Source organism: Xenopus tropicalis, chromosome 9 (genome assembly GCF_000004195.4).
Source record: "Xenopus tropicalis strain Nigerian chromosome 9, UCB_Xtro_10.0, whole genome shotgun sequence".
In the NCBI taxonomy this organism is placed as follows: Eukaryota; Metazoa; Chordata; class Amphibia; order Anura; family Pipidae; genus Xenopus; species Xenopus tropicalis.
This window is the reverse complement of record NC_030685.2, coordinates 64887030-64908987: the sequence shown is the minus strand read 5'-3', so window position 1 is coordinate 64908987 and position 21958 is coordinate 64887030. Positions and strand designations below refer to the sequence as shown.

General features: G+C 40.9%; 1 protein-coding gene across 2 annotated transcripts in view; it reads left to right on the top strand.

The window, feature by feature from the left end:
• Positions 1 to 5264: 5264 nt before the first annotated feature.
• lnpk (lunapark, ER junction formation factor) overlaps positions 5265 to 21958 on the top strand; it is a 36117-nt gene continuing 19423 nt past the window's right edge. The window contains exon 1 of one of the 2 annotated variants that reach the window (XM_012970429.3): positions 5265 to 5371. The gene's annotated coding sequence lies outside the window, so the exon portion shown is untranslated. Of the gene's footprint in view, positions 5467 to 21958 lie in introns of both variants that reach the window. The other variant, XM_012970430.3, reaches the window with a different exon arrangement.

Sequence of the window (21958 nt, the reverse complement as noted above, 5' to 3'; positions counted from 1 at the left end):
TTTCTCTGCAACACCAATTGAAAGGAGAATGAAACAATATACAAATATTTTATTCAGGAGCTGCTCCGTAACTTGCATTAAAGCAAAAACAGTGTTTTCCAGTTCTGGTGTTAAAATTTCATCACTCACACTCATAAAAAATAATGGGCCGAAGAAGTAAACTTCACCCCTGAAGTAAATTACCAACCAGCCTGATAATTATTGGAACTGCTGCCCCAATTTATATGATTCAGGCAAGAGGTGTATAATGAGCTGTGAGGGCTGTTAAAACACTAAACAGCTAAAATTGGTGAGGGCACAGAAATGTCAGCTCCAATTTTAAAAACATATTAGGCCAGAACAGGGATTATGTTTTTAATCCATACTGGGTGGCGGGCCATTTTTGGCTTTAACACGTGAGAGCCTTTCAGCTTGTTCAGACTTATGGTTTAAATTTAACATTAAAGGGACAATACAATCTGAAAAAAGTGTACTTGGTGTTTAGAATATTCACTTATATTGATTTTTAAAGATATAGCCATTCTGTCTCCTTCCGGTCATAACATGCCAGTATAGCAAAATATTATTTATGGTAAGTGGTTGTTAGCTAAATCACTAATTATTGTTACAGGCAAGAAGGACAAGAACATTTTAAATTATATTTTTATTATATTTGGACTGAAGGCATGCAGCAACTTTGATCTGACAGTCTGTGTCAGGTTTGTTTAAATGCAATCTTGGGTCTTTTGCAGGTGTTTTTTTTTTTTTCACGCAAAAAATGCTCCTTCAAAACACATGGATATGTCTTTCACTGCACCGAATAAGCATCATTTGAAAGTACATGGGAACCATTTTCCAGAAACACGTTATCCCGAAAGCTCAGAATTACAGGAAGGCCATCTCCCATAGACTCAATTATTATCAAATAATTAAAACTAAATGAAAAAATTGATTTTTTTTCTCTGTAATAATAAAACATTACCCTGTACTGTATTCCAGCTATGGTATAATGTATCCATATTGGAGGCAAAGAAATACTATTTGGTTTATTTAATGTTTAAATATTTTTTTAGTACACTTAAGGTGTGGAGGTCCAAATTATGGAAAGGCCCCTTATCTGTAAAACACCAGGTCTAGAGCATTCTGGATTACAGGTCCCATTCCTGTACCAACACAGATGCCGGTCATCAGTATACAGTATGGGGGTACAGGATTCCAGGACAAATGTAGGTGTTTTCCCACTGCATTTTACCTTTACAAAAAGATGCCATACCGTGATATTTCTTATAGCTGGTAATTTAGCAAAAGTTTAACGGCTGCAGTTCGGATGTATGTTGTAAGCTCTATGTATAAATATATAGTATTTAACAATCAATAAAAATGATCTCTAATAAACAACTATCCATGTATAATGTAATTGTTATTTAGGCTCCTGTCACACAGGACAGATTCTTAGTCTGTGGCTAAATGAAGGCAGAGAATCCACCCCTTAAGTTAAAAAATCCTACCAATGTGCCTACAGCTGGACCCACTGCGTCAGCCTGGGTGCAGGCCCAAAGAGCAGATTTGCATACAGTTTCCCATGGAAAACTACTCCGTGTGCCTGCACTTGAATAAATGCAGGCCGAGAATCAGCCCCATCTGGCAAGAGCCATAGCATAGTAGGTAGTAGGAAGGGGGGCAACTATTATGTGAGATAACAAGTTTTGATAGACTGCATGTTGATAAAGATAAGGCAAAACAATGAAAATAAAACCAGTAAGCTCTGGAAACATAGCATGGTGGCACAGTGGCCTTGTATCCTTGGTGTCCTACATTCAGTTCCAGCCAGGGCACTATCTGTGAGGAGTTTGTATGTCTTTGGCATGCTTGGGTGAGCTTCCTCTGGGCACAACAGATTCCTCCCACACTCTAAAACATACAGACAGGTTATTGGCCCCTGATAAAATTTACCATAGAGTGTGTGTGAATGTGATAGGAACTTAAAATGTAAACTCTTCTGGGGCAGGGACTAATGCAAATTATTTTTTATGCTTTATAGTCTTTGTAAAGCACTGTGGAATATGTAGGCACTATATATAAAGAATAATAAAAACAGGTTTAAAGCCTTTCTTTATGCCCAGTCTACATCAGGATAAAATGAAAGGTACATTACATTACTTGTTTTAATCAACAAAGCAGCATATATATGAACTGACTCCTGATCTGCCATTAAACCTGTATATGTATACATTTTAAATAGATGATATGGTGACCTCAAAACAATTCTATCAGGGATCATTAAGCGATGCCAAGGCTTTTCTTAAAATAAAACATAGGTTTCAAAGTTGCAAAAATCAGAGAAATTGTAATGTGGTGCATTGGGGTCATTTGTAGAGTTATGCAGTTATAGTATACCAGTATCTACTCACAATATTGCCTGGGCTGACCCAATGCATTCTGTAGCTGAGGCAGAAATGTCAGGCTTGTACCCTTCCCCCCTACCTTCAGCTCTGTGCCATAAGAAAAGCTAAACTAAGAAAAAGCCCTTGCGCTTTTCTTGGGGAAGGAGCATAAAGTCTGCGGCTTTCTTGGCAGCCATGTTGGCAGCCCAGAATGAATGGAATGCAGAAACTGTGATCTTCCAGACATCAAGCAGGCTATGGCACTGCCATTCGATTATGCTGCCCAAGCACCTGCTTTGTGCTCTTTACAGGGGCTTTTACTCACTGACACAGAAGCAGAATGAATTGAGAAAGCCAGTTGGATGACTGGCGAAACATCTTCAAGAAAAACACAGCAAGTCTAGTTGATTTGACTTATTACTATAGATATTTCTACTGTATTCAATTATTTTACAAATAAGTTTAAAGGAGAACAAAACCCTAAAAATGTACATGGCTAGAAATGCCATATTTTATATACTGAACTTATTAAACCAGCCTAAAGGTTCAGCATCTCTGTAGTAGTAATGATCCAGTACAAAGGGGGTCACCATACTGGACACATCTATAAGAAGTGTCTGCGACACTCATATGCTCAGTGTGCTCTGAGCAACTTTTGAGAAGCTAAGCTTAGGGGTTGTAGCAAATTATCAAGCAAAAAATTAGGTAGAAATGATGCTACAGGGCTGATTATTCATTTCTGATGCTAAGTGCACTGATTTCAAAACTGCCATATACTAATAATCTGCATTAATTACTAATCAGCCTTATATCAGTCCCGGTTTTTACAGCGCGTCCCGCTGTCCCGGATTGTTCAATGAATGTCCTGAATTACGGAAATGCAGAACATTCATTAAACTATCAAGGCCAGCGGGACGCGCTGGCTGCAGCGGAGCGCTCCGGCTCCGTCTCTTCTTGGGCTCCTGCTCCTTATTGGGCTCCTCGTACGGCGGCGACAGGTCATTTTATAAGGTTGCGCCTGTGCGTATGTGTGACGTCACACGTACGCACGGGCGCAACCTTATAAAAGGTCCTGTCGCCGCCGTACGAGGAGCCCAATAAGGAGCAGGAGCCGAAAGAAGTCTATGGGGGCCGCTATGTATGGGGGCATTTTCTATTGGAGGTACTCACTATGGGGGCAATTGGGGGGCTCTGTGTATGGGGGGGTACTGTGTATGGGGGGAACTGTATGGGGGGGCACTGTGTAAGGAGGGCTACTGTGTATGGGGGGCACTGTGTAAGGAGGGCTACTGTGTATGGGGGGGCACTGTGTAAGGAGGGCTACTGTGTATGGGGGGGCACTGTGTAAGGAGGGCTACTGTGTATGGGGGCACTGTGTAAGGAGGGCTACTGTGTATGGGGGGCTCTGTGTATGGGGGGCTCTGTGTATGGGGGGGCTCTGTGTATGGGGGGCACTGTGTATGGGGGGTACTGTGTATGGGGGCACTGTATGGGGGGACACTGTGTAAGGAGGGCTACTGTGTATGGGGGGCACTGTATGGTGGGGCACTGTGTATGGGGGGCACTGTATGGGGGGGCACTGTGTAAGGAGGGCTACTGTATATGGGGGGCACTGTGTAAGGAGGGCTACTGTGTATGGGGGGCACTGTGTAAGGAGGGCTACTGTGTATGGGGGGGCACTGTGTAAGGAGGGCTACTGTGTATGGGGGGCACAGTATGGGGGGGCACTGTGTAAGGAGGGCTACTGTGTATGGGGGCACTGTGTATGGGGGGTACTGTGTATGGGGGCATTGTGTATGGAGGGTACTTTCTATGCGGGCACTGTGTATGGGGGCTACTGTCTGTGGGGTAATTGAGGGCATGGTCTATGGGGTCAATTGGGGGCACTGTCTATGGGGGGGTACTGTTTATGGGGGCAAATGGGGCACTGTGTATGGGGGGCACTGTCTATGGGGGTGCTGTCTATTGGGCCATCGTGGGCACTATTTTAAAAACGGGGTGTGGCAATTGGGGCGTGGCCACAAAGTGGGCGTGACCAAAAATTTTGTCCCTCTTTTCATTTTTCAATTGTTGGGAGGTATGCTTATATTGTGACATTTACATTCTGTATATACAGTATACTGTGCATCAGTCCCTAAGCTCAGGTAAGTGACAGCAGCACAGAGCATGTGCAGGGAATCAGCAGAAAAGAAGATGGGGGGCTACTGGGCATCTTTGGGGGCACAGATCTTTGTTGCTAAAGAGCTGTGGTTGCCTTGGGCTGGTACAGAAACCCAACATTTCTAGCCTACATTTTATTTAAGCTTTAGTTCACCTTTAAAAGTGTCAGTTAACCTTAAAATACAAGAAAGACAGATCTTTTTCTGGTGCTCACTGGAAAGGGTGTTACAGCCATATTTATTATAGGGTGTATCCATCACTAGTGATATTGCCCATAGCAACCAATTAGCACTTATATTTGAATGGTCACCTACAAGTTAAATAACAAAAGCAATGATCTGACTGGTTGCAACAGGCAAGATGGGCAGAACCACAATAAAACTCGCTTTCTTTATTCTTTTCATATTTAAAAAAAGATGCTGGTGTCGGTACCGTAGAACAGTTTAGAAGTTGTTTATAGGATTTCAAGTAACTATAAAATAGACAAATTGAAAAGCTGCTCAGAATCAGCCAGTCTATGACACACTAAAAGCTTAGTCAAAGGTAACAACCCCTTTAATTTAAAAATATTATCACACACAGCCTCATTCGACCTCGAACGTCTCATATCCCACGCTTGAAAGCAAAGCAATGTATTTAGGTGCAGTCACCTTATAAAGCGCCACATGTCAAAACACCACTCGCAAACTTGAGGTCACATGATCACACACAGCCTACAAATTCAACGTCTCCCGAATCTCCCGCCGTTTCCCGAGTTGCCACGTCACTTAGTCGAACGCCTTGTGCGCTGAGCGCTGTTGTGGTTGGTGAGAAGGGGGCCGAGCGCTGACGACATCAATCTGTCACAGGTGGGTGGGGCGAGCGAAACGATGAGGCAGAGCAGTTAGTTCTGTGTAGGAAGCGGAGGAAGGAGGCGGTGGCTGGCGTGGTGCGCCCTGTGCAGGTATTGTACCTTGGTGCAAGGGCGGAGGGAGCTAGACTTCGGGAGGGGGATAGGGGCGTGGGCAGGCCGGGACTTCTCTGCACCCTCCGCTCCAACCGAGCCTCGGCCTAATCTTATCATAAAGGCGCAGGTGCTGCTGCTGTCGCATCTGTAGTTGACATGAGCACTGGGGCCTGGCTTCAGAATGCATTTAAACTGACCGACGGATCCCCATTATGCACAGAGCGTCGGGTCCCTGCTATTGCTTTGTGCGCTTACACTTTATACTTAGGAGACAGTAAATCGTGTGCCCACAGTCTGTAGCTATCGGCTTCTTTACCAGCATTTGTACTGTGTATGGGTAGAGGCTGCCATACTGCACCCCTGCAAACATTAGAGACCATTTGTACAAACTTGTATCATGGCTTATGTAGGGGCAAAATGTGCCACATCAGCTCTCTTGTTATGTTGTAATAGTGGTTTAAGGGCTAAAGTATTTGCTATTGGCTCATGAAAATACATCTATGCAGTTGGTAAGCAGTGCCAAATGTTCTTGGGGGGGGGGGGGGGAATACCAAAACTATAGTCCATCTGCAGAAATATTCCCTGTGCCACATGTAGTGGAAAGATCCAGAGTTTGTAAGGAACAGTTGCCCTAGTCTTTATGTTAAGTTAGTAGAACAAAGGATTAATATTCACAGAATATGGGCCTAGAAATAGTTTTTCTCCCAAAAGTAAGGGTGCAGGCAACCATAACCTTCTTAGTCCAATGTCTCTCTAAGGCAGGGGTGTCAAACTCAATCACATAAGGGGGCCAAAATCTAAAACGCAGGCTAAGTCGCGGGCCAAATTTTTTATTAATATACTTAGTAAGATACTAAGGGGTATATTTATCACAATGTGTAAAAAGTGGAGTAAGACATTACCGGTGATGTTGCTCATAGCAGCCAATAGATGCTTTGCTACTGTTAAAATCTGATTACTGATTGGATACCTTGGGCAACATTACTGGTAATGCTTCACTCCACTTTTTACACAGCATGATAAATATACCCCTTAGTCTTAGTTACTATGTGAGGAAAATGGAAATTGATCAGGCTGAATGGTCAGACACACTCACCAAGGGCCACATAAAACAGCCAGGTGGGCCGAATTTGGCCCCCGGGCCTTGTGTTTGACATATACGCTCTAAGGGAAGGCCTGCACAGAATTCTGGGAGTTGTCAAACTGCTGGTAGGCTGGTTGCTAATGGATGAAAACAATGTTATTTTTAAAGTAAAAATATACCTTCTTAGTATTTTATTTTACCATAATTGTTCAATGAAACTTAATGATGTTGCTCTATTCTGCAATCTCTGCAACCTTTGCTTATTTATTTTAATTGCACAATCTTTACTTATAGAAGTTGACATAATGTGGCGTTTCCAAGCATCCCAGTTTGATTCCTTATGTAGTGGAACAGTGGTCTCATAGATCATTGCCTAAATGTATCATCTCTAAAGCTGGCCATACACGTGGCGATCTAATGATGGTCGCACGAAACATCGTCAGATCCGCCACACACAGTCAGGGCTGAAACAGCAGATAAGGAGGTAGAAACAATAGGATTTTTACCTCCTTCTGCCGATTCCGCCCTTACGGCAGATTTTGGTCAGGCGCCTTCTATGGCGCCCGATCAAATTTTTCTAACCTGGCCGATTGGCGAGTCGTCCGATATCGGCAGCTTCCTGCGATATCGGTCGACTCGCCGACATGCCATACACGCACCGAATATCGTACGAAACGAGGTTTCGTACGATAGTATCGGTGCGTGTATGGCCAGCTTTAGGGACGTGCCATTGGTTTTTCATGGATATAAGCTATGCACAACTCTAATTACTAACGTCTCCTTTGCCTAATACATGTCTGTCTTAAAGGGAAGGCACTGCCCTTTCCCCAGCATGAGTTCAATAAATAGGGCTTGTGCTGAACATACTTTTTTTTCCCTGTTTTTATTCATAGATATATGGTTTATTTATTCTTTAGTGAAACCGCTTCCCTGTCTGTTTGCAGAGAAGCTACTAAAACAAATGCTTAGTCCAAAGCTAAGCCCTCTTTGTAATTGTCTTCCTTTTATCTCAAAGCCCAACAATATACAGCTTAGAGTTGATTATATAGATCTTTTTGTTTCCCTTCTCTCTACAAATTAGCTTGTGTGCAGCAGGAACAATATTTCATCAGTATTCTTTAATGGCAAAAAGTTTGAAGAAAACTTTTCCGGCACCCACCACATCGCAGTTAAGTTTTGGTTGCTTCCCACTAATGTCAGATAATTCCACAAACTGGAAGCTGTCATGGAAAAAGAAACATGTTTTATTGAAAGTTCGTAGTCCCTTGTATCTGGGTAAACTTTCAGTAAATGTGTGTTTTTCCATGAGTGCTTCTAGTTCATGGAATCTGTCTATTATATATCTATATAAGAAATGAAACAAGTCATATGCAACTCCATTACTAGCTGTGATAGTGCCATGATCAAAGTTGGTAAGTGCATGAGGCCTTAAAGAGTCATTTAGCATACAATTTTCTAAGGTTGTAAGCAATAATGTACAAAATATATGGTGCTGGTTTCACCCTAGGCTTTAGATTAAAAATGCCCCCTGCCATGTTCTCTGTCCATGTTTCAAATGAGAAGTGCGCATGTCATAATGGTTCCTGCCAGAAGCAAAGTGGGAGGGCAATAGCCAATAAGGGGCCTGCATTAATACAAGCAAAGGCAAATGGCAATTTACTTTCAGGTCTACCTGCTGCTGACAGCCACTGGTTCCCCTGCTCAGTCTGGGAAACTAAGCAGCAGAAAGTGAAACAGATGGGTGGGACTAGTAGAGGTTTTGGAGAAGTTTTCAATAAGTGAGCCCATGACACAACTTTTTCAAGCAATTTCTATATTTAAAGGAGTATAATTCACTGGCACACAATTCTCACATTTTTGCAGATTCTCACTTTTCTGCATGTCTGTGACTTTGGGGTGCAGTTTTGACAAAGTACGTATAGTCCTATTTGTTGACGTTTGACTTGTTCAGTCTGAAATTAGGGATGCACTGAACCCAAGGTTTCGGCCTTTTTTTCAGCAGCATTCGGATGCAGCTGGATTCACGAATCATTAAAATCACGTGACACAGTGCCATTGCATCTTGTCTGTGTGTGCATGGTACATTGGCAGAAGAGGAAGTAAGATGAGCTGCCATTCCTTTCTCTTGCCAGTTCAGCAGCCCAATAAAGTCTGATGCCTTGTAGGTTACCCAGTTTGTGGCCACTGTCAGGAGCTGAGACCAAAACTGAATCCAGAAAGAACATCCAGAGTAAAAATAGATCAAATTAATTTGAGTGTAACCAACAGAACAAACAAGCGGCACAGGTGGTTTCAGGAGTGTCTGCTGTGCTTCTGATAAGCACTGTTAAAATGGGCTTTTTTTTTTTTCCTCTCAAAATGTTTAAGTCGTCATTTAAGGTCAACTTTATATTAAATTTAATATTTAAAAAGTCTTTTGACTGGACTTGTTGTTTTTGGTTTAAGCTGCATGGTATTGAGCACAGTCAAGAATGTGGTTTTGCTGTTCCTGGACAGCAGTAGTAATGCAATCTTTATTCATGTCTCAGATATCCATAGAGGCTTAAAATAGTTTTACTCTGCATGATATAAATATCAGTTGACCTCTTTCCATATAGCTGAAGGTCTGTTAATGTGTATTTCTCTAATAAGAATCATTGAGCGATGTTCTTAGAGGTAAAGGAAATTAGGGATGCACTGAACCCAAGGTTTCGGCCTTTTTCAGCAGGATTCGGATGCAGCTGGATTCACGAATCATTAAAATCACGTGACACAGAAGTTGAAAATGTTTCGTCCCCCGCATGGTTCACTTTAACCCCTTTCTTACCCGAATTAGAATATGCAAATTAGGATTCAGTTTGATGTTTGACTGAATCTTTTACTAAAGTTTTATCCGAATCCGTTAATAGTGTATATGGTGCATCCCTAAAGGAAGTGCAATATCACTGTTAGGTGTGATTAAAATAACATTATATATTGTCACTTTGTGCATACACCCACCTAGCGTACCTCAAATGACACCTGCTAGAATGGAAGGAGGTGGTATTTCTCTGCTAGAATCCCCAGGCCAGTACATTATTAGAGGTCACTAGCCTAGTTTAGACGTTAAGGGAATATTGTTATGGCGGGTGTGCGTGTGTAACATATTGATCAGAATAGATCTTACTTTCTGTTGCATTGTTACTCATGCAACTTCAGCTAGAAAATAATTCTGTTACTTCTATATGAAGCAGAGACAGCAATTTATTTATGGCTCTTATCAGGGGCTCAAATGTCCCCAGCTGCTTCTAGATTAGTCAGCATGCTGTGGTCATAGCCACACTTCGTCCTTTACTGGCATGTACAGCACGCCACTTCAGTGAACAGAATGGGGCAAGTTTTTCCTCTTCCCAGTAATTTTAGGCTATTAACATACCTCACTCTTATTTTAGTAATCTTCACTGTTTCTATGATTTAGGGAGAACTAAACACATTTAGAAGTATCAGAACACATGTGTATCGTGCAGGACATATATGGACATTTTCAGTGATCTTGCTTTATCGTTATTTGCTGCTAAAAATGTTCTTGGTTACTTTCCAAAATCTACCACTTGCTCCCAGGAATGAATCCAGTTTTATTATTTTTGGACCATGCTAGCACTTATGTTAGTTTAGATGATAAAACCAGTTTTAGGATGTCTGCCTAACCAACTGAAGTAAAGTAATGAGAAGTTGATTATTGGAAACAAACTGTGCTTTCAAGAAACATTTTTTAAGCAAACAAACAATTCCTGCCTGAATGCATGTCTCTAGCCTCTTGTAACCCTATAGGTATTATTAGGGCAGCTCAGTTAAAGATAGCTCAAATACCAGTTGTAACATTAGTTAAGCTTTGCAAGCTGCTGAATTGGTATACAGACAAATGTACATGACATTCCATCTGTGACCTCCTGTAGCCTTTCTTACAGTTTACAGATGGTAACTGCCAGAAAGCTGTGTTAAGATGGCCGTACACACACCAATATAATTTTATAAAGCATGGTTTTGTATGATTTTCAGATTGTGTGGGCTCCTAATTATCGTCCCAATTTTTGTACCATGGCGATCGGATGTTTAGTTGATTGGACAGGTTAGAAATTTTTGGTCAGCATTTCTGGCACTTCACTTTCATACGATTGTCTGCCAATCTTTTTATGTTCAGAACATCCTCCGATTTTGTTTTAAGGAATTTAACCTACAGTTTGACTCTTAAGTCTGACTCTTAATATTAGATTGTTGCATTTAAACGTACAATCCTTATCCGAATGATCGCCGGAAGAAGACTAAAGTCTAAATGTGCATGGCCAGCTTTAGGAGTGTTGCATTACAATACTACAAGTATGCCCTACTCCATTTTGTTCATTGTCTGGAGAGCTTTTTAATTTATTTCAGTTCAGTTTTTCTCACTCTATTACTGGTTCTGGGAGGACTTAGCCAAAAGGACAGTCAGGTATTCCCGTGTTCCCCAAATATACCCATATTTGTTTTTCTAGATTTACTTGAAAGAAAACTCCAAGGTCCGGGAAACGTTTATTAACATTAATTTATAAACATTCTGCAGTGCTGTACAATAAATTGGTGTAAGCACTGAACATACAGATTTACATATTTACCATCAATAACCAGTACTAGAGGTGAAGATCCTTACCCAAAGTTTAAATTTTTTCTATCCTAATAGTCTTTGCACTATACCTGACTCGTGCTCATATGTTGGTTAGTTATGTTTTTAACTGAGCCCAGACCCAAGGTTGTGCCTCCAATTGGGAGCTTGAACTGAAAGTCCAACAACCACTATAGTTCTAACTTTAGAGCACCAAGAACTGAAGATGAAGATATATTTTTCCACAGGCACCCGCAATAGTTATGACTTAAAGGGCTGTGGCACATGGGGAGATTAGTCGCCCGCAACAAATCTCCCTTGTTGTGGGCGACTAATCTCCCCTATATGACATCCCACCGGCGAGAGTGTAAATCGCCGGTGGGATGGCATACGTGGCACGAGCGATTTGCAGAGGCAACTTTGGCGATTTCGGTAGATCGCCAGAGCCGCGTATGCCATCCCACCTGTTCAGTGTTTGGGCATATCCTGCAAATAGTGCTTAAATAAATCACCAAAATAAATATTTTAAGATCTTTGTTTTCTAACACAGAAATGGTTGAAACAGGAAAGCAGTATTGTGATTCATTCAGTTCCTCATTTTAAGTAGGGGATGTTGGCAAAATATAAAGGTCATGCAAAACTAAAAAAAAAAATTGTATTTGCCATCCATTAAATATCCCCCCTTTTTACCAATTTACATACGTTTGCAGTCGCACTGCTGCTGGGACTGGAGACATCCATTCACATTATAGGAGCCATTATTGTGCCGCCTTTGTCCTGTTAGCTGGACATTCAGAGTTTTGACGATTCCTGTCTGCTTGTTGGGCCTTTATCTTTGTGATTTTAGACAGTACATACTTCATTTCCTCAGTATCATCTCATTCTGCCAGATTTCTGCCCTAGGAATCATCATTTTTAGCCACTGTGATCCTAACCTTATATACACATGCTTGATTTTAATCTGGGAAAGTCTTTTTGCTGTGGGGTTTGAGGCTACTCGTATCTACAATTGTAATAGGATTTTCTTTTTCAGCTGTTACCTCTGCAGAATAAACCTTTAAAGTTGAGTTAGGTACAAATGCTTGTAAGTCAGTCACTCAGATCTGAATAATTCTAGTTTAACGGACCTCCTATGTGCAATGTATGGTAAAGCAAACCGCACTAAGGGTGATGGCACATGTAGAGATTAGTCGCCCATGATAAATCTGCTCTACCACAGGTAAATAATCTCCAGAAAATACTGTGTGACGTCACAGACAAAGTGCTAAGAGTGAAGTTGTGGACTGTTTGGCCCTGGTTTCATGAAACACATGAGCATGAGACTCATCCCCTATTTAATGTTGTCCGGAATAATGCTGTCTTCTCTATACTTTAGTATTAATTTTATTCTGAGTACATGAAAAAAATATAGAAGCTTCTAAGAATAAACCATGTAAGGCACATCACCCTATGATTTTGCTGTAAAGGAAAAACAATGGCTGGTCCTGTATGGTATGTGACTGGTTGACCCATGGGCCAATTGGATGGTTATTACAAGTGGCTATACATGAGCATGTAACTCAAAATCATAAGGAGCTGCATACTTTTTTTTTAACATGCAGGCAGTGGGGGTCACAATAAATTGGGTAAGCTCTCTGCATAGTATATAGTGTTGGCTGCTTTATTAACTTGTGTTACAATGTATTGGGTAAGCTCACTGCATAGTATATAGTGTGGCTCCTTTTATTAACTTGTGTTACAATGTATTACATTTGCCTTCTGTCTCTGGGGGAGGGGGGGTAGTGCAGGCTGCATGAACTTGTTATACATGTGCATGACCATGTTTCACTGTTTAAAAATGCTCTGCAACTCTTCTGCAGTTTTAAACATGTCCAGACTATAATGTGGCCTGTTGGAACCCACCTGGCATACGTGTCGAGACAGCCAGGCAGTATGATCTAAATCGGCCAAACTGCCCTATGAAATCTAGGCATGTATAGCTAGTGTAAGTGTCCTTGGTTTGTATTTTTTGGGTGGGGGAGAGGATTTGCTCTTTTGTTACTATGTTAAAATGAGCTAGAGAATTTTTTGCCAGCGTTCCTATATATATAACTTGAAGTACAAGTTTAAACGTGTCTCCTTGTAGGTCATCTGTGATATTATTTTGAGATCCATTGGGAAGTGTCTTTGCTTCCTAGAATAGAATTGACTGACTGCAATAAAATTCTTATATCTTCTATGTCATAAATATTCTCTTATATTCTTTTTAGACAATGTAATTTGACTTTAGTGTGTGGTGGTTCAAAATGTCTGGATTTCCTGATCAAAAACTGATACAATAAGTTTCTGTATGCATCACACTCAGAGAGAAGGACCTCTGTTCATTAGTCTTTTGGAACCCCTATGATTTAGAAGAGAACCTCTGTAAAGGTTGCCCATACCTGGGGGAAAAAGCACTTTGATCACATCAATCTGTTATTAAACCCCAAATACTGTGGTCATGAGTGTGAATTCAAATTGCCACAGACTTGTTGGCCTTTTAAACTAGATTCTTGTTAGTCCGATCTGTAATTTGTACCCAAGGTACAGATAGGACAGGATCTGTGCTTTGAGCTGGCGGTACATTGGTGACCTTTGCGAAACGAGAGGATCTTTCAAATGAGCCTATCTTGAGGTGGGCGATATTGGATTTATGGGCCAAGCGATCAGATCACATTGATGGGGAAACATACCATCTGGATGAGGGCTGCATCAATGCCAACGTGCTCCGTGTCCCGACAGGCTTTAAACATGCCTGACATCTTCCTGATTTTCAGCCAGATAAGTCTGATCGGCCCATCTGAGGGCCCAAAACACTGGCCAATAAGCTACCTACTTGATTATTTTGCAGTTTTTATCAGCCCGTATATGGCCACCTTGATTTTGTTCTCATGTCATTTTGTTTTAACACAAGGTTCTGATTTGCTGGGAACCCAGATTGTGTGAGAATTGGCTGTGCAACCGATCATTTGATTTAAAATTATTCACTATTGCATATAGTTACAAACAAAATCATTGTAGAAAATGGAATTGGACATTTTTTTCTGCCCTCTGCCTACTTTTGTGGCATTGGTGCTTGGTACAGCACACACATTCCCCTGCACAGCAAATGCAAATTTAAAGGCCTTTATTTATAATAATGAACTTAAAAAGTCCAGCAAAAAATGAGTTGATGCAAGTTTGCTCAGGGTGTTCTTTAAGCCCTTTTCTATTTTTAGTGATGTCTGGGATTTGCATTTTAAACTGCTCATAGCAAGCATTAAGCTCAGTTGAAAATCAAAAACCCAAGGATTAACTGAATCCAGGGATTGCATAACTAGTGATTTCCCCCCCCCCCAGCCAGTGGCTTGCGAGTAGCATATTTTTCACCAACCCCATGGCTGTTGCTCCCATTGGCCCCAGAGCAGATGCTTATTTTTTTAATTTCTGGCACAAGTTTTGGTTGCATAAAACCAGATGCACTGCCAAACAGAGCCTCCTGTAGGCTGCCAGGGCACATAGAGCTACCAAATAGTCTATCACAGCCCTTATTAGGCACCCACCAGGAAATTTTTTCATGGTTTTTACAATTGAATGTAGCATAGACAGTCACGGACACACTTGGCCTTCAAAGAGCTTTTGAGCTAAGCCCATCTAGCAGTATAAGACTGCTAATATCCCAGAAACTATTTGAAATAGAAAATACATGTAAGTGCTTCAGACCACTACATCAGTTTTATACTATTTTTTTGTTTTTAGATCACCTTTAACAGCTAGGTTTAGAATGCTGCTTTGGTGAATGATGGGAATCCACCATACACTGGTTGATTCTATGTGGCTAATTCAACAGAGCACCTCACTGTCCAGACTGATGGATACCAGACAAGTGGCCATTCATGTGTATGGCCTCCTTTGTATTCTGTTCCAATCATCCTTAAAATGTAAGTTTCTAAAAGAAATTTGTCTTGGTTGGAAGAAAATCTAGTCTGTTCAATTGCATCTGGGATACAAAGCTCCCTTTGACTGTGTAGCGTTTGGCCGTACCTCTTATGCTCAGACAAGGCTGAAACATTAAGTTGTTTTAGAGATCATGTTACGGAGTTCAAGTATGTCCAAGATTTGTACACCCTAAATGTCACACTAACTGACCTTTAAGCAGCTTTGATTTGCTGCAAAACATTCTTAGATATTGTGCTAATTCTATTTCAAGCTTCCCTCCAACTACTTTGTCCCATGTAAGTTGTGCAGCCTCGCAGTCTGGTGACCTTTTCTCCTCTTGCTGAGCACCCAGAGCCCCACATACTTCAGGGTGAGCTTTGCATAGTTTTTATTACAGCGCTTTAAAAGGGGGTTGTTCACTTGAATTAACTTTAAGTTAATGTCCAACTGGAGGCCCGTGGGCCAGATGTGGCCCTCAAAGGGGTTTTATGAGACTTCATTGTTTGACATAATCATTTTAATTAAATACAGACCTTGGATATGCTGTATGAGAAATAATCGGCCCACTATTTGGAATTGGTCTTAATTTTCTATCTTTGTTTTTTAAATGATTTAGCTTTTTGTTCAGCTGCTGAAATTTAAAACTTGTGAGCTGCTATCTGATTTGTAGGCTCTAAATTTGAACCAGACTATTAGGGAGAAGACACGCCATGATTAGTCGCTGCAACTTTTTAAAACTTTTAGAAACCATGCGTGATTAGTCAGAGACTAGGAGGCCCATTTACTAAACCACAATTTTTTTTTGTGGTTAAAATCATGAAATGGAAAAAATTCAGAGTAACCGATAATTTCTGATGTTCCAAAATGTCATTAATTGTTTTATCGGTCGTACGAAAAGCTGCTGGTAGCTCAGATCACACATTCTGATGGGAGGGGGAGTGAGTTTTGATTCTTATGAGAAGGGGGAGCAGGAGAGAGCTGCGCTGACTTTGGCGCTTGGAATGAAGGATTTTTCTGAGAGGAAGTCTGATACCGAAGAACGTGTTTACACAAGACAAATCCTGTGTTTCTTTTGATAGATGACACAGTTGCAGCTTTTATAAGTGCTTAGGCTGTATTTACATAGACCTTTCTGGTAAAGCTTACTTAGTTTTTTTACTAATTGTTCTAATTGTTGTTCTAATTGTTGCTAGAAATGGTCCCTGATCAATATCTGGCTGAAAATCGGGCAGGTTTGATTTTTTTTTTTTTACGTCTGATCGCAGACCTTAGGTGGGCATATCAGGAGAAAATCCACTTATTTGGCAATATTAACTTTTATGGCCACGTTCACTCAATATTTTTCTTTGTTGGAAACTCCTCACTTCCAGTATTCTGAACAATGCAGTCAGTCACTGAGCGGTTATCCTTTACCCATGGCTTCACCAGTTTGTGATCTTTCAGTGTTTAAAGGAGAATGCAAGTCAAAATTTAAAAAGCATACTGCCCAATAGTCCTCCTATTGTTTAGTAAAAACGCCACACTTTTGGCTCACCTAATCAAATATTTACTCAGTCACACTTACTTCACATTTTCTAGAACAGGCAGCCATCTCTAAAAAGGTATTCTCCCTTCCTTTCCCTCCTTGCTTCATACTGCACATGTGTTTCATTCCCTCCCCTCTGCCAGATCCGCTTCTGATTGGCTGGTGGGCATGTAGCTCAGAACAGGAGACAGGATCAAGTTACACACATGCTCAGAGAATAGGAAGGCTGCCGCTGGCACCTACAGGAAGGGAAGAGAGATTTCAGTGATGTCACTGTAGGCTTCACACTGCTGTAGGCTGCCAGCACCATATCTCAGAGAAGCAAGCAGGGATCTGGGAATTTAGATATGCAGTAAGTACTTAAAAAGAATGCCTTTAGACTTACTTTTAATTTATATTAACCTTTCATTGTCCTTTAAAGGCCTTATCTCTCCTTTCAAGAAGTCCAAAACTTTGTATCAAATAAGCTTTTTAGTTTTCCTAAAATAAATCACATTTAAAAAAAAAAAAAAAAAAAAACCACTTTTCCCTCCAAATACTTGCTTTGTATATTGCAAGCTTTGCCTCAAGAAAAAGTGATTATGATTGGCTATAACATTTCCTTTTACACAGTCAGACCCGGATGTTAGATATGGTTGTAATTTGTATTTTAAACGTTTTATCATTTAACACTATGCCCTAACAGTTCCCAGATGAATTTTCTTTCTGTGAGCCTTACCAAAATGCATACCTGAATGCAAGGTTATTTAGTAATTGGGGGAGTTTTTAATCTTATGGTAGACACTAAACTAGATAATACTTAAAAATCTGATTAAAACCAATGCCATTACCTTAAAAGAGCTAAAACACAAATTATTCCACTTCATTAGCCAGACTTATCTCCCATTATAATTTGCATGACACACTGCACACTCTCAATCCTAAAAATAGGGACTACACATTTTATTCTCATCCTCATAAAGTTCATTTTTATTTTTGTCGCTAAAGTTTTTTTTACAATCTTTAAAGAAACAAGATATTGGTACTGTTAAATGGCCAGACCATGCCCTAGTTCAGTGCTGTCCCAACTGGCGGCCCACGACCCCCCTCTGTGTGGCCCCCCACCTGTCTGGCTGCTTTGATGGCTTACCTTTGTGTAAACTTCAAATGGTATCAGTACTGAGATTAACTGGCCCCCCTGCATTGCTCACACCTCGGATTCAGGCTGTAATCCCCCTGTATTTAAACATTTAATCCCCTGTGCTGTTCACACCTTTTTAGTTTCTGCAGTATTCACCCCTTAGGCTCAGGCTGTAATTACCCAAATTGTTTACCTGTTCACACCTCAGACAGGAGCAGTGCCAGCATTGTGTCACTGTATGTATTACCTGCCCTATGCTGCCTGTATGTATGGCACACACAGGCAGGGTAGGGCAGGCAGAGTATGGCACACAGAGGCAGCATAGGGCAGGTAGATTATAGCACACACAGGCAGCATAGGGCAGGCAGAGTATGGCGCACACAGGCAGCATAGGGCAGGCAGAGTATTGCCTGTGTGTGCCATATTCTTCCTGCCCTACCCTGCCTGTGTGTGCCATATTCTTCCTGCCCTACCCTGCCTGTGTGTGCCATACTCTTCCTGCCCTACCCTGCCTGTGTGTGCCATACTCTTCCTGCCCTACCCTGCCTGTGTGTGCCATACTCTTCCTGCCCTACCCTGCCTGTGTGTGCCATAATCTACCTGCCCTATGCTGCCTGTGTGTGCCATACTCTGCCTGTCCTGTGCTACCTGTGGGTGTCATACTCTGCCTGCCCTATGCTGCCTGTGGGAGGTGAACCTGGCAGGGGTTTATTTTGGGAGTTTGTTAGCAGTTGGATATAGCCATTAAATGGTCCCTAAGGTGTGTAATTATGTGCTCAGGGTTGCTGTGCTACACTCAGGGGAGGAAGAGGCATATAGATTTAAGGGTATGACATAATATAATTCTTTCACATTTGAATGAAGGCTGATATCCCTGCAGTGAGCACCAACCATTTGGGTTTTTGCTGCGATACCACCATTAATGTGGGCATGGTTTTAAAAGCTCTTGTGATAACATGGGTGTGGTTTAAAAGAGGGAGTGGTCAAAACCGGCTTTCATTAGCGGCCCTCCACTATGTATGTTAGAGAAATTCCGGCCCTCGGCACCACAGAAGTTGGACAGCACTACCCTAGTTGATATGGAGGTTAATGAACACTTAATAAAATACCAAAAACACATGGAGGCTAAAGTCTTAATTGAACAATGCAAATGATGGGACCTACTGTGAATTGTTTTGAAAGTATTCTTCTAGACAATTTTTAAACCCAATGTCAATTCAAACACAATAGTGTGCTCAAAGGCTACAATTAGAGGATTTTTTTTATTCAGTAAGCTGTCCAACATTAAAAAGAAATTTAACTAGATCTAATTTAGAGCAAACTCTTACTAATTTGGCAGCACAATATAAAATTAAAGCAACTAGTCCCAGAACCAAAGAAAAATGGTTAGAGAAACTACACCTAGTTAATTATGATTTTTTTAAATAAAAAAAACTAAAAACCCAATATTATAAAGCAAATAAACCTACTGACTGTTTAGCACACATCAGATGCATTTGTAGAGTTTTATGCAATGGTGCACAGTTTAATATCATACCCAGTTTCTCAAACTATAGGTGACTTGTTAAACTATAAAATGGCAACTACTATTGACTTTCATAGAAAGCATCACATACAAAAAGCAGTATTTGAATGATTTTCTTAAATAAGCAATGTGAGAGATGCAATGGAAAAGACCATTATTTGGTGTATTTTCCACCAGTGTTGAAGATGGGATACAAGTAGCACCAGGTAAAAGGCCTGATTTTGCAGCAGGTAATGCTGTATTTTATGTTACTGGCTTAGGAAAAGCCAAATTAGAAGGTCCCTGGAGTGAATGAAGGGAGAGTAGGAAAGACTCTCCATTCCATAATCCACTTAGTATTTTGATTTGGCCAGCTGTAGCTGTCTGATTAGGCTGCAGGTGAGCAGCAAATAAAAGGGCTGTGTGATTACACAAGGGGTAGAGTTGAAGTTGATTCTTGACTCAATGAAGGTCACTCTCAGAGCAGGGTTCAGGGCAGGAAAGCTGCCTGCCTGTGTCAGGAACTCCCAGAGGTGTTGGGGTAGTTACCTGCCACTGCAAGGAGCAGAGGGAGTCGTGACCAGGCAGATGAGAGCTGACAGGAGTCAGCAAGACTAAGGTTGATGCCAAACGAGGCGTAGGGTGGATTTTTTTGGCAAGCGGAAAATCGCTTGCTGAAAATTCCGCCCTACGCCTCCTACATGTGCCTGCACCAGAATGAATGGAATACGCTCGGGTGCAGGCACATGTAGCCGATATACGCATTCTCTCGCGTTTTCATTCGTATATCTGCTACATGTGCCTGCACCCGAGCGTATTCCATTCATTCGGGTGCAGGCACATGTAGGAGGCGTAGGGCGGAATTTTCAGCACGCGCTTTTCCGCTTGCCAAAAAAATCTGCCCTACGCCTCATCTGGCATCAGCCTTAAGGAGAAGCCTGAGTGTGAGTTACCCTGGAAGGTGAGAGCCCTGAAGAAGGGACAAATCATAACCCTGAACGGTTTATGAACTGTCTTATGTTGATGTTGGGAAGAACTGGCCCTAAATAAACCTGTTTTGCCAGAAGTTGTGTCCCTGTCTCTTATGCTCCAGATCCTCTGCATGCCTGCCTGCCATTGCTAATTCCCCCAAAATTGCATGTACAGGCAGTCAGCATGTCACAGCATATAAATTATGTCTATTCCATAAAATGATAAGGAGTTACCTCTGTTATATGCCATTTAGTGGTATTTAGACTGGTATGTTTTTTTTATTGTTTAGTACCTTGGAATTATGAAACAAATTGTCAGGTGCTCTTGAATAAGTACTTAATGTGATGGCAGATCTGTTGTAAAATGTGTATGTAGGAGTTTTGTCTTGCAGACAGTGGTTTGGGAACATGATCTAACTTAGCCCTTTGCAAAGGGGTGGGTTATACCCCACAGAATGTAGCATATGCACTGTAGCACTCCATTAAGGACCTTAAACTGCCAGCCCCACTGGGACAGGGATGGGTGGTAATAATATTATCTGAAGTCCTTCCGAATTTGTCAATACTATATAAATAATGGCATGGGATGTTTTATCTCCCCGCAGTAAAGCTGTTGTACCGTGCACAAGTCTCTAGTTGCCTTCCCATTGGCCATAATGTAACTCGCTGGTGGGAAAATGTTACAAAAAAAGTGGTCTTGAGTGTTTGAACCACCAGAGGTTCACAAAACTGTCAGGAAGGAATCTAGGGAGATTTGTAATTTAAACTTTAAAAATAAAATGTAATTCTAAGCAAATTGTATAGAATTTCCACTAATTAAAAGTTTGGCGTGATTAGTTTTTTGTAAATATACGGTATTTAATCCCTTATCTGAAAACCAACTATCTAGAAATCTCTGAATTACAGAAAGTCCATCTCCATTTTATCCATTTTAAGCAAATAACTTTGATTTTTAATGTATTTTCTGTAATAATAAAACAGTACCTTGTACTTGATGGTAACGAAGCTAAATGAATCCATATTGGTGGCAAAATAATCCTATTGGGTTTTATTTCATGTTTAAATGATTTTTAGCTGACTTAAGGTATAGGGAGCCAAATTACAGAAAGCCCAGGTCCCAAAAGCAAAACTTGAACTACTCTACTACATCTACTACAGGTTTTGTCTTTTAAATTGTGATTCCCTTTAATGTGGCAATGTTGGTTATAATAAAATTTGTTTACTTTCTCTATGCAAATTGATTTGACCTTGTTAATTGTCCTTGTCACTTAAGGGCATATTTATTATACTTTGTTAAAAAAAAAAAAAAAAAAAATTCGCTAGGCTTCGTTGTGTAAAAAACGGCGTAAAATCAGCATTATTTTTTTGAACGCATTTTTTTTTTTTTTTTTTTCTGCTGGAACTTACGTGAAATAACGGAGTAAAATCTGGCGTTCAGACAGCGATCTTCTCTGTTTATTATTATTAACTTTTTACGCTTTTTTTTTTATGGCAAATTCGTTCTATACTGCATAATAAATATACATCTTAGTGTGTAGAGTTGTGTTTGTAATGGAGGCATCTTTTAATTGGTCCATATCTTTCTGGGCAACTCATACAGGCTTCTTAAATAGTGGCTTGTAACCTAATAGGAGGGCTTAGGTTGATATGGAAAGTTAATGGAAGCCAACCAGTGGCAGCTTTCGCAAAGCTGAAATGCAAGCTGAGCAAGTATTATATTCATTGAAGCTGGGGGAATAAGGGAGTGGAAAA